The sequence below is a fragment of the Oncorhynchus tshawytscha genome, linkage group LG14, assembly GCF_018296145.1.
Source record: "Oncorhynchus tshawytscha isolate Ot180627B linkage group LG14, Otsh_v2.0, whole genome shotgun sequence".
Classification (NCBI taxonomy): domain Eukaryota; kingdom Metazoa; phylum Chordata; class Actinopteri; order Salmoniformes; family Salmonidae; genus Oncorhynchus; species Oncorhynchus tshawytscha.
In genome coordinates, this window is record NC_056442.1 from 39144612 (window position 1) to 39157126 (window position 12515).

The 12515-nt window shown below is 45.8% G+C and overlaps 1 protein-coding gene across 1 annotated transcript in view; it reads left to right on the plus strand.

Annotated features, from left to right (window-relative positions):
* The first annotated feature begins 6391 nt into the window (after positions 1 to 6391).
* Positions 6392 to 12515, plus strand: part of LOC112267188 (G protein-activated inward rectifier potassium channel 4-like) — a 32525-nt gene continuing 26401 nt past the window's right edge. Inside the window, exon 1 of the mRNA XM_024445389.2 lies at positions 6392 to 6607. The gene's annotated coding sequence lies outside the window, so the exon portion shown is untranslated. The remainder of the gene's footprint in view (positions 6608 to 12515) is intronic.

Genomic DNA, 12515 nt, shown 5'->3' on the forward strand with positions numbered 1-12515 from the left:
GAACGTTGGAGAATCTAACCAGTACTTCAAAAACATTGACAATCTTTTTAACTGCGGTGTCAGAGATAGTTCAGTGGTCCTGGAATGTTAACTTTTATCTCCCCGTTTTATGATTTATGTTAAGAGCCCCATAGAGGAACTGAAAATGTCCTAAACAATAGGATCAAACCGCATGACATGAGCTTGAGTAGATCTAGATGAATAATGTATCCTCATAAAAGAAGTAGATCCACACACCATAGAATAATTCATCATTTAAACACTAATAGAAGTTATCTTGAACAAAAATATAAACTCAAAATGCAACCATTTCAATGATTGCACAGTTCATATAAGAAAATCGGTCACTTGAAAAAATATTCATAGGCCCTAATCTATGGATTTCACATGACTGGGAATACAGATACTGTATGTACCTGATTGTACTTCCGGCGCCGACAGAGATGGCCGCCTCGCTTCGCGTTCCTAGGAAACTATGCAGTTTTTTGTTTTTTTACGTGTTATTTCTTACACTAGTACCCCAGGTCATCTTAGGTTTCTTTACATACAGCCGACAAGAACTACTGAATATAAGATCAGCGTCAACTCACCATCAGTACGACCAAGAATATGTTTTTCGCGACGCGGATCCTGTGTTCTGCCTTACAACCAGTGTAACCGAGTGGATCACATGCAGCGACCAAAAAAAAAACGACTCAGAAAAAGAGGGAAACGAAGCGGTCTTCTGGTCAGACTCCGGAGACGGGCACATCGTGCACCACTCCCTAGCATTCTTCTTGCCAATGTCCAGTCTCTTGACAACAAGGTTGACGAAATCCGAGCAAGGGTAGCATTCCAGAGGGACATCAGAGACTGTAACGTTCTCTGCTTCACGGAAACATGGCTAACTGGAGAGACGCAATCCGAAGCGGTGCAGCCAACGGGTTTCTCCACGCATCGCGCCGACAGAAACAAACATCTTTCTGGTAAGAAGAGGGGCGGGGGCGTATGTCTTATGGCCAACGTGACATGGTGTGATGAAAGAAACATACAGGAACTCAAATCCTTCTGTTCACCTGATTTTAGAATTCCTCACAATCAAATGTAGACCGCATTATCTACCAAGAGAATTCTCTTCGATTATAATCACAGCCGTATATATCCCCCCAAGCAGACACATCGATGGCTCTGAACGAACTTTATTTAACTCTCTGCAAACTGGAAACGATTTATCCGGAGGCTGCATTCATTGTAGCTGGGGATTTTAACAAGGCTAATCTGAAAACAAGACTCCCTAAATTTTATCAGCATATCGATTGCGCAACCAGGGGTGGAAAGACCCTGGATCATTGTTACTCTAACTTCCGCGACGCATATAAGGCCCTGCCCCGCCCCCTTTCGGAAAAGCTGACCACGACTCCATTTTGTTGATCCCTGCCTACAGACAGAAACTAAAACAAGAAGCTCCCACGCTGAGGTCTGTCCAACGCTGGTCCGACCAAGCTGACTCCACACTCCAAGACTGCTTCCATCACGTGGACTGGGAGATGTTTCGTATTGCGTCAGACAACAACATTGACGAATACGCTGATACGGTGTGCGAGTTCATTAGAACGTGCGTTGAAGATGTCGTTCCCATAGCAACGATTAAAACATTCCCTAACCAGAAACCGTGGATTGATGGCAGCATTCGTGTGAAACTGAAGGCACGAACCACTGCTTTTAATCAGGGCAAGGTGTCTGGTAACATGGCTGAATACAAACAGTGCAGCTATTCCCTCCGCAAGGCTATCAAACAAGCTAAGCGCCAGTACAGAGACAAAGTAGAATCTCAATTCAACGGCTCAGACACAAGAGGTATGTGGCAGGGTCTACAGTCAATCACGGACTACAGGAAGAAACCCAGCCCAGTCACGGACCAGGATGTCTTGCTCCCAGGCAGACTAAACAACTTTTTGCCCGCTTTGAGGACAATACAGTGCCACTGACACGGCCTGCAACGGAAACATGCGGTCTCTCCTTCACTGCAGCCGAAGTGAGTAAGACATTTAAACGTGTTAACCCTCGCAAGGCTGCAGGCCCAGACGGCATCCCCAGCCGCGCCCTCAGAGCATGCGCAGACCAGCTGGCCGGTGTGTTTACGGACATATTCAATCAATCCCTATACCAGTCTGCTGTTCCCACATGCTTCAAGAGGGCCACCATTGTTCCTGTTCCCAAGAAAGCTAAGGTAACTGAGCTAAACGACTACCGCCCCGTAGCACTCACATCCGTCATCATGAAGTGCTTTGAGAGACTAGTCAAGGACCATATCACCTCCACCCTACCTGACACCCTTGACCCACTCCAATTTGCTTACCGCCCAAATAGGTCCACAGACGATGCAATCTCAACCACACTGCACACTGCCCTAACCCATCTGGACAAGAGGAATACCTATGTGAGAATGCTGTTCATCGACTACAGCTCGGCATTCAACACCATAGTACCCTCCAAGCTCGTCATCAAGCTCGAGACCCTGGGTCTCGACCCCGCCCTGTGCAACTGGGAACTGGACTTCCTGACGGGCCGCCCCAGGTGGTGAGGGTAGGCAACAACATCTCCTCCCCGCTGATCCTCAACACTGGGGCCCCACAAGGGTGCGTTCTGAGCCCTCTCCTGTACTCCCTGTTCACCCACGACTGCGTGGCCATGCACGCCTCCAACTCAATCATCAAGTTTGCGGACGACACAACAGTGGTAGGCTTGATTACCAACAACGACGAGACGGCCTACAGGGAGGAGGTGAGGGCCCTCGGAGTGTGGTGTCAGGAAAATAACCTCACACTCAACGTCAACAAAACTAAGGAGATGATTGTGGACTTCAGGAAACAGCAGAGGGAACACCCCCCCATCCACATCGATGGAACAGTAGTGGAGAGGGTAGCAAGTTTTAAGTTCCTCGGCATACACATCACAGACAAACTGAATTGGTCCACTCACACAGACAGCATCGTGAGGAAGGCGCAGCAGCGCCTCTTCAACCTCAGGAGGCTGAAGAAATTCGGCTTGTCACCAAAAGCACTCACAAACTTCTACAGATGCACAATCGAGAGCATCCTGGCGGGCTGTATCACCGCCTGGTATGGCAACTGCACCGCCCTCAACCGTAAGGCTCTCCAGAGGGTAGTGAGGTCTGCACAACGCATCACCGGGGGCAAACTACCTGCCCTCCAGGACACCTACACCACCCGATGCTACAGGAAGGCCATAAAGATCATCAAGGACATCAACCACCCGAGCCACTGCCTGTTCACCCCGCTGCCATCCAGAAGGCGAGGTCAGTACAGGTGCATCAAAGCTGGGACCGAGAGACTGAAAAACAGCTTCTATCTCAAGGCCATCAGACTGTTAAACAGCCACCACTAACATTGAGTGGCTACTGCCAACACACTGTCAATGACACTGACTCTACTCCAGCCACTTTAATCATGGGAATCGATGGGAAATGATGTAAATATATCACTAGCCACTTTAAACAATGCTACCTTATATAATGTTACTTACCCTACATTGTTCATCTCATATGCATACGTTGATACTGTACTCTATATCATCGACTGCATCCTTATGTAATACATGTATCACTAGCCACTTTAACTATGCCACTTGGTTTACATACTTATCTCATATGTATATACTGTACTCGATATCATCTACTGTATCTTGCCTATGCTGCTCTGTACCATCACTCATTCATATATCCTTATGTACATATTCTTTATCCCCTTACACTGTGTATGACAGTAGTTTTTTTTTTGGAATTGTTAGTTAGATTACTTGCTCGTTATTACTGCATTGTCGGAACTAGAAGCACAAGCATTTCGCTACACTCGCATTAACATCTGCTAACCATGTGTATGTGACAAATAAAATTTGATTTGATTTGATTTGGTAACAGAAACATTTTTTTTAAAAGGTAGGGGCGTGGATCAGACAACCAGTCAGTATCTGGTGTGACCACCATGTGCCTCATGCAGCGCGACACATCTCCTTCACATAGAGTTGATCAGGCTGTTGATTGTGGCCTGTGGAATGTTATACCACTCCTCTTTAATGGCTGTGCGAAGTTGCTGGATATTTACGGGAAATGGAACATGCTGTCGTACACGTCGATCCAGAGTATTCCAAACATACTCAGTGAGTGAGATGTCTGGTGAGTGTACAGGCCATGGAAGAACTGGGACATTTTCAGCTTCCAGGAATTGTGTACAGATCCTTGCGACATGGGGACGTGCATTACCATGCTGAAATATGAGGTGATGGCGGCAGATGAATGGCATGAAAATGAACCTCGGGATCTCGTCACTGTATCTATGTGCATTTAAATTGCAAACCGCTCTCCTACACGATCCCATACACATGCTGACAAAACTGCCATTTTTTTGTCCCCAACACAAGGTGCATCTGTATAATGATCATGCTGTTTAATTAGCTTCTTAATATACCAAACCTGTCAGGTGAATGGATTATCTTGGTAAAGGAGAAATGCTCACTAACAGGGATGTAACCAAATTTGTGCACATTATTTGAGAAAAACAAGCTTTTTGTGCAATATGGAACATTTCTGGGATATTTTATTTCAGCTGAAACATAGGACCAACTGAAACACAGGACCAACACAACATTGCATTGATATTTTTGCTCAGTGTTTATTGATGGTTGGCTGGTAAATGGATGGTCTAATGATCTACACGATCTGAATGCCAAAATGTTTGCTTTGCTGACAAGGTGATTTATTGAAGTTAAACAAATCGGTCCCAGCACAGACGATAAATTAATCATTTAATCATTTTCTGGCGCCAATTGATATGCTTCATTATGAATATATCATTACCATGCTATTCATGTTGGCCCTCTCTGCTTAATATGAAAATGATAATTTAGTGAAAATGATAAATATTGTAGACATTAATACAGGGACTGTACCTTAAAACCAGTTAAAACCTACTGCACTATTTAGTTAGCCAACAAGGCAGAGTGATTATGGAATACTATTTCGATTTTTTTAAGCAATCCCTCCCTCCCTTACAGTCCCTCCCTCCCTTACTCCATAGTCCTGTTTCTTCCATGATGAGGAGTTTATTATTTGTGTAAGTCCTTGGCTCGCTCTGATTTCCCTGCTCTGCTACTGCCTGGTCCTCCTGCCTGATCCTCCTGCCTGGTCCTTCTGCCTGGTCCTCCCACCTGGTCCTTCTTGTTCTTGGGAGCTGGTAACACTTCAGTTCATTGAGGTGCTTAGTTCACAACTAATGAACTCTGGGACAAGGCAGGGGAATGTAAATGAGGAAGGAAGGAAGGAAGGAAGGAAGGAAGGAAGGAAGGAAGGAAGGAAGGAAGGAAGGAAGGAAGGAAGGAAGGAAGGAAGGAAGGAAGGAAGGAAGGAAGGAAGGAAGGAAGGAAGGAAGGAAGGGGAGAATGGAGATAAATTACTCACTCATTCATAATTTTGTGCCTCCTAAGTCTGGGTAATTAACATTTTCCAGGGACACATCCGTCAACCCTGTGGCCCAACCTCCCATCAGTCCAAGGTAAATGAGGACAAGGCTTGTGTAAAGGGTCAGACAGATGGTAGCAGGTTGTGAAGGAGATGTGTGAAAGGAGATGTTTGTACTGTATTTTCCTATTTATTATTGGGATCCAATGTAGCTAACAAAAATAGTGCAACTCAATTGTCACCCAGAATACATTTACATAATACCACGGTTCTGGAGTTGGGGAAACACCAGGTCCAAACTTCGCTCCCCTGATCCTCCCTTCCCTTTCCTCTCCTCTCACTGTACCTATACCTCTTCCTGTTAATACTCTCTCTCTTTCTCTCTCCCTCTCTCTCTCGCTCTCTCTCTTTGTGTCTCCTTCCCTCTCTCAAGCCCTTAGGGCCTTTTCCTCAACTGCAATTTTAGAGGAATTGATTATACAGCACTTCCCTTTGGCGTATCTCTCTGTCTCTCCCTCATTCTCTTCCTATCCTCTCTCTCTCTCCCTCACTATCTCCCTAATCTGTCTCCCTCTCCTTTTTCTCCCTATCCTCTCTCTCCCTCACTGTCTCCTTCAATCTCTCTATCCTCTATCTCCCTATCCTCTCTCTCTCCCTCACTCTCTCCCTATCCTCTCTCTCTCTCGCAGTATTTTCTCTTCCAAGCTCATTCCTCTATGCCTTTGCCTGCAGAGTGAAACGAGCCATGTGGCAGGCAGGCACACACACATAGACGCTCTCTGCACACACACACACACACACACACACACACACACACGCACAAACACACACACGTAAAGGACAAATCCTGAGAGACAAGAGCTCTGTGTGGAAGTGAGAAAAGAGCAAGAGGGGGAGGGGGGTGGTTGGGGGAGGAAACACTCACACACATATTCACATGCTCTCCCTCTCTACCTCACACACACTCAAACACACACTCAAACATACACACACACACACACAGGACTAGAGCGGTGAAGAGGAGAAGAGAAGAGCTGGGAGGCAGGAGGGCTGCTGAACAAAGCAAGGGAAGGAGAGTGGAGTCCAGGGGAGAGCAGCAGCCGTGAAATGCCTCAACGGGAGCCTGCCAGCTACTCTTGTGGCCACCTAAAGGTAAGACTCATGCTACACTGAGAAAAGTGGGAAGACACGGACGGAGCAGAGCGAGAGAGAGGGGTGGAGAAAGTATAGCGCTGATGCAAGCCTAACGCTGTGGTTATAGGGTACCCTCAGGCTGCAGCTGAGTTGTTCGATGAATGCAGTGCTGTGCTGTGCTGTCATTACCTTCCGTAATTCTTCACCTTGACATCGTCCATTTAGCCGCGTGTCAGATCAAAGAGTGTATGTTAATTAAAATCATATAGTATGGCTCTTATGCTCCCCAAGAGAGAGACTGATACGGTGTGTTGTGATGGAGCTCAGCTGCCTCAGATTCCTCCAGCCTTCCTCCAGCCTGCTAGCCTGTCTGCCTGCCTGCATGCATGCCTGCCTGCCTGCCTGCGACCTCTGTCCCATCACAGCCTGCCTAGGTTCTATATCACTAATGTCACTGCAGTGATAGATCACCCATGCATTTGTTTGCCCTCAATGCGAGGGCTAGGTAATCAAAAAGCAATGGGTTTTCAGCCCTGTCAGACCACCATGAGAGGCTGCTGATGCTACTGCCTTTGTGTGCCTGCCTAGTTGTCTGGTGTGAGAGGACTCTGTAATTGTCCTATAGTACAATGCAGGAGTTTTACGAGTGCAGCAGCCAACAGTGTGGGGGTTTGCTACAGAGGGTGGCAGCACAACATAGTCCACACATTCAATGAAAGAAGGAATGGTGGAGAGAGAGGGATAGAGAAAGAGGGATAGAGAGAGAGGCCATTATCTGTTTGCTGTAGTTTTCCGCTGGAATATTACAGACTATCAAAAAATGTAGACCAAATCATTTGTATTGATTCCATTGATGTGTCTCTGAGCCGGGCATTAGAGAGTCTGATTTCAGTGCCATTGTGATGTACTATTGTCTGCTGATTCCGTAAGCTCTCCTGTTACCGGCTGTCCTGGAAGAGTGTACCCTGCACAAAACATCTTGAGAGTTGTCACTGTGAAACTTTCATGACAATCAGGTCTGTGGCCATGGACAACAAGATTTTTTTTCCCTACGCAGTGTTCCCGGGCATGTCCTCAGCAGGGAATGCAGAGGTGGTGTAGTAGCGTTCAGTATTCATGCAGAATGTGTACGTGATCATACATTTCCCCTTGAGCAGTGTAAAAGCAGGGCTAACAGGGAAATGCTATAGGATAAGGATGGTGCAGACCAGTAGCACATAGCACATATTTTATTCTATGCTCACCTTTTGACCTTTTGATACAATGTGCAGTTTTTTTTCTCCCAGTCCATCCATATAGGCATCACTTCATTCTGAACAGTCTATCCATCTGTACAGGTGGTAGACATAAGTTAAAAAGCAGCCCATCCCAGCTTATATTATACAGTGCATTTGGAAAGTATTCAGACCCCTTGCCTTATTCTAAAATGGATAAAAAATAAATCTACACACAATGCCCCATAATGACAAAGCAAAAACTTTTTTTTTTTAAACTATGGAAATATCACATTTACATAAGTATTCAGACACTTTACTCAGTACTTTGTTGAAGCACCTTTGGCAGCAATTACAGCCTTGAGTCTTCTTGGGTATGATGCTACAAGCTTGTCACACCTGTTTTTAGGGTGTTTATCCTATTCTTCTCTGCAGATCCTCTCAAGCTCTGTCAGGTTGGATGGGGAGCATTGCTGCACAGTTATTTTCATGTCTCTCCAGAGATGTTTAATCGGGTTTAAGTCCGGGCTCTGGCTGGGCCACTCAAGAACATTCAGAGACTTGTCCCGAAGCCACTCATGTGTTGTCTTACCTGTGTGCTTAGGGTCGTTGTTCTGTTGGAAGGTGAACCTTCACCCCAGTCTGAGGTCCTGAGCACACTTATCATCAAGGATCTCTCTGTACTTTGCTCTGTTCATCTACCCCTCGATCCTGATTAGTCTCCGAGTCCCTGCCACTGAAAAACATCCCCACAGCATGATGCTTTCACCACAATACTCCACCGTAGGGATGGTGCCAGGTTTCCTTCAGACATGACACTTGGCATTCAGGCCAAATAATTCAATCTTGATTTCATCAGACCAGAGAATCTTGTTTCTCATGGTCTGAGAGTCTTGATGTGCAATTTGGCAAACTCCAAGCGGGTCGTTATGTGCCTTTTACTGAGGAGTGGCTTTTGTCTGGCCACTCTACCATGAAGGCCTGATTGGTGGAGTTCTGCAGAGATGGTTGTCCATCTGGAAGGTTCTCCCATCTCAACAGAGGAACTCTGGAGCTCTGTCAGAGTGACCATCAGGTTCTTGGTCACCTCCTTGACCGAGGCTTTTCACCCCATATTGCTCAGTTTGGCCAGCCGGCCAGCTCTAGGAAGCGTCTTGTTGATTCCAGACATCTTCCATTTAAGAATGATGGAGGCCACTGTGGTCTTGGGGACCTTCAATGCTGCAGACAGTTTTTGGTACCCTTCCCCAGATCTGGGCCTTGACACAATCCTGTCTCGGAGCTCTACAGACAATTCCTTTGACCTCATGGCTTGGTTTTTGCTCTGACATGCATATAGACAGGTGTGTGCCTTTCCAAATCATGTCCAATCAATTGAGTTTATCACAGGTGGACTCCAATCAAGTTGTCGAAACATCTCAAGGATGAACAATGGAAACAGGATGCACCTGAGCTCAATTTCGAGTCTCATAGCAAAGGGTTTGAATACTTATGTAAATAAGGAATTTCTGTTTCACATTTTTTATAAATTAGCAAAGATTTTTTTAAACCTGTTTTCGTTTTGTCAAAATGGGGTATTGTGTGTAGATTGATAAGGATTTATTTATTTTTAATCTATTTTGGAATAAGGCTGCAATGTAACAAAATGTGGAAAAAGTTAAGGGGTCTGAATACTTTCCGGTTGCACTGTAGCAATGCATCTGTGTCAGGAGCTTAGCCAGGCGTGAACAATTTGTTGTATTAAACTTGTATTCTTTATGATTAAAATAGAAAGCTATACTCTATATTATATATTGTGTAATGGTCAACTGTGGATGAAAGGAGTGCTCTCCTCTGATACCTGTTGTGTTGTTGAATTAGTTAGCGGAATTAAAAAGTAATCTACTGTAGAATTTCTCTAGCCTATAGCATGTTCTATCATTGAAATATATAGTCGACACTGAGCTCTGTTCTGTTAAAATACAATTCCAAATCAGAAGAAAATGATTGAGGGTAATGTGTGGTTCAGTTGGTATGATGAGCATGATGCTTGGTAGAGCATGGGGCGGTAGGTAGCCTGGTGGGTAGGTGCGTTGGGCCAGTAACCGAAAGGTTGCTGGATTGATTCGCCAAGCTGACAAGGTAAAAATCTGTTGTTCTGTCCCTGACCAAGGCAGTTCCCCGGGCACTGTGGATGTCGATTAAGGCAGTCATCTGCATCTCTCTGATACAAGGGGGTTGGGTTCAATGCTGAAGACACATTTCAGTTGTATGCATTCAGTTGTACAACTGACTAGATATCTCCCAATGCCAGGGTTGTGGGTTTGATTCCCACGGGGTGCCAGTACAAGAATGTACATGCTCAGTACTGTAAGTTGCTCTGGGTAAATTGCTCTGTCTCCTAAATGACTCGAATGTTAAAGGTATTCTTCCAGCAATCTTTGGCCATTGGTAATGGAAAGAGCTCTGTGTTTATACTGTATTTAAACGTGACATCGTACATGTTTAATGTAGGTGAGTTTTCCTTGAGTTTTCCTTGTAAAAGTATATATGCTCTGTCTATTGCTATTGCCTGGTTCTGTCATAACATAAAGTTGGAAGTCCACACTGCTTGTAAGCAGATCAAACGCACTTCCAGCAGCCTGTAAACAGATGCAGGTCGGGCAGCTGCAGGGATCACCTTTTTGTCCTCTATGCCCCTCAGCTCTCTGCCCACAGCCAGACCTCCTCGTACAGCAGAGACAGAGCTAGCAGATCACCTTCAGTCTCTACTATCGTGTCTGGCAGTGCAGTACAATAATTTTCTCCTTCCCTGTAAAGCCACTCACCTACAGAGAATGGGAAGAGCATTCCTTGTCCAGGTTAATTGGCCGTTACCGAGGTGGAGGTGGGAGGAGAGTAATCATTGGCCATGCTCTAATCTGTCCAGTGTCATTGACTAGAGAACAATCTGGGATGACATTGAGGTTTTAGAGACAGATCTCCTTGTTAAAGCAGTGATGTCCTTTATCCCTAACTAGCCCCATTGGAATATCCACGGGCATTACGATTGGGTTGCGTGCAGCTGCGCTCCGAATTGAGGATTACTTGTGTGCTGCCAGCTGTGGGCATGTGTGCAGGATGGAAACAAACCCAACCTGTTTTACGTTCAAAAGTCTGTTTTGTATCCGACTGACTGTATGACCAAAATTATCCTATTTACACTTTGTAATCAAGTCAATTGAACCTTATCTTTCAGGGTGAGACTGGTGCATTAATCGTTTCTCAGTATGTGTTCTCCGTAAGTCCGTTTGGATAAAACCATTTTATTTGTATCTACTTCAGAACAGCTTTGATGACATTCAAATCCTTAAGAGTCGATTGACACACGTATTTAACAATCTAGCTGACATAATTTGACTTTTAGAGGATAATGACAAGACTCTTCCCTTTCCTCTCATATGACAATAATAATGTATTATTTGTTCTATAATAGGACGGTGGTATAAAGCAGTAGTCGTGTCTATGCTGGAGAATCATAATTACTACCAAAGATATCATTAAGGTGAAATAACTGAATATGCTGTTGACTTAACCATCTCCAGAGGAGCTTTTCTTTGCATACACATCTATCTATGGAGGCAAGCTTGATTATTCATCACCCAAGTTGCCCTCAGTCACAGCCCATTAACACAGAGAAAAGAGACATATGTTTAATATAACAGGCTCAAGGCCATGGATGTTCTGATGTGGTATGGTGGTGGCGAGTGGAACGGCCTCCTGATAGGACTGGAGCAAGGACAGAGCGAGGTGCCGCAGGAATTCTAATGAGGTGTGTGACCTTTGGCTCTTCCTGCATGCACTTCGCACCCACTCCTCTCTTCATCTCCTGCTCTCTACATCCTCTCGTCCATCCATCCCTCACTCTCTCACTCCTACAGCGATGGAGCTGTGAGAGAGGAAATGTGGGGTCTGGGCTGTAAATCATGACAAGAGGCTGACGAGCCACCTGATAAAAGCGGGACAGGGTGTTGCAGGGTGTTGGTGCTCCTTTCCTCTCTTTAACCCCCATCCCCCGCCACATTCATTCCTGTAGGACTGCTCTGGTCCAGTAGAGTGGGTGTTTTTGGCTTGGCCCGGTGCTCAGTCCGTCCAGCATCACTCAACAGTGTTGGGGAGTCTGGGGCATCGCTTTTATAAATACACGTACCCTTGGCGCAGGGGCGCGAGAGGACGAGATTGGAGCAAGCAGCAGAGACTCAACTTGCAACAGCTATTCCTGGCTGAGGCTGTGTGGTGTTTTATTTGTCTTTTGTCAATTCATTAGACTAATAGTCTCCAGTGTGGGCAGGACATCTAGCTGAGGCAGTGTCTATTGCTCTGGAGAAGGTGATCCGTGAGAGATGTACTGTATATTCTCAAGGCCGGCTATCAGCCATGGGGAGGGGAAAAGGCAGTCTGGGCCTGGAGCCAAGCTGGCTGGCATCCGCAGGCTTTGGAGACGTTTTTAGTCATTTGCCCTGACCGACCTCAAAGTGTCATAGAGATAGGGACGAAGCGCTGCACTGTGGGCCACTTGTCTTAGCCTGAGACGAACGCACGCATGAGAACCTGGTAACCATGACGCTGCTGAGAGAACGTTCCGGTACGCTCCCAATACGCTGGGCTACAGAGATGAAAGAGACATTGGAGCAAATTATTCCACCAGAGGAGATATCTATCTTCTGCACTGATTGTGCAGATCCTCCCAGTGC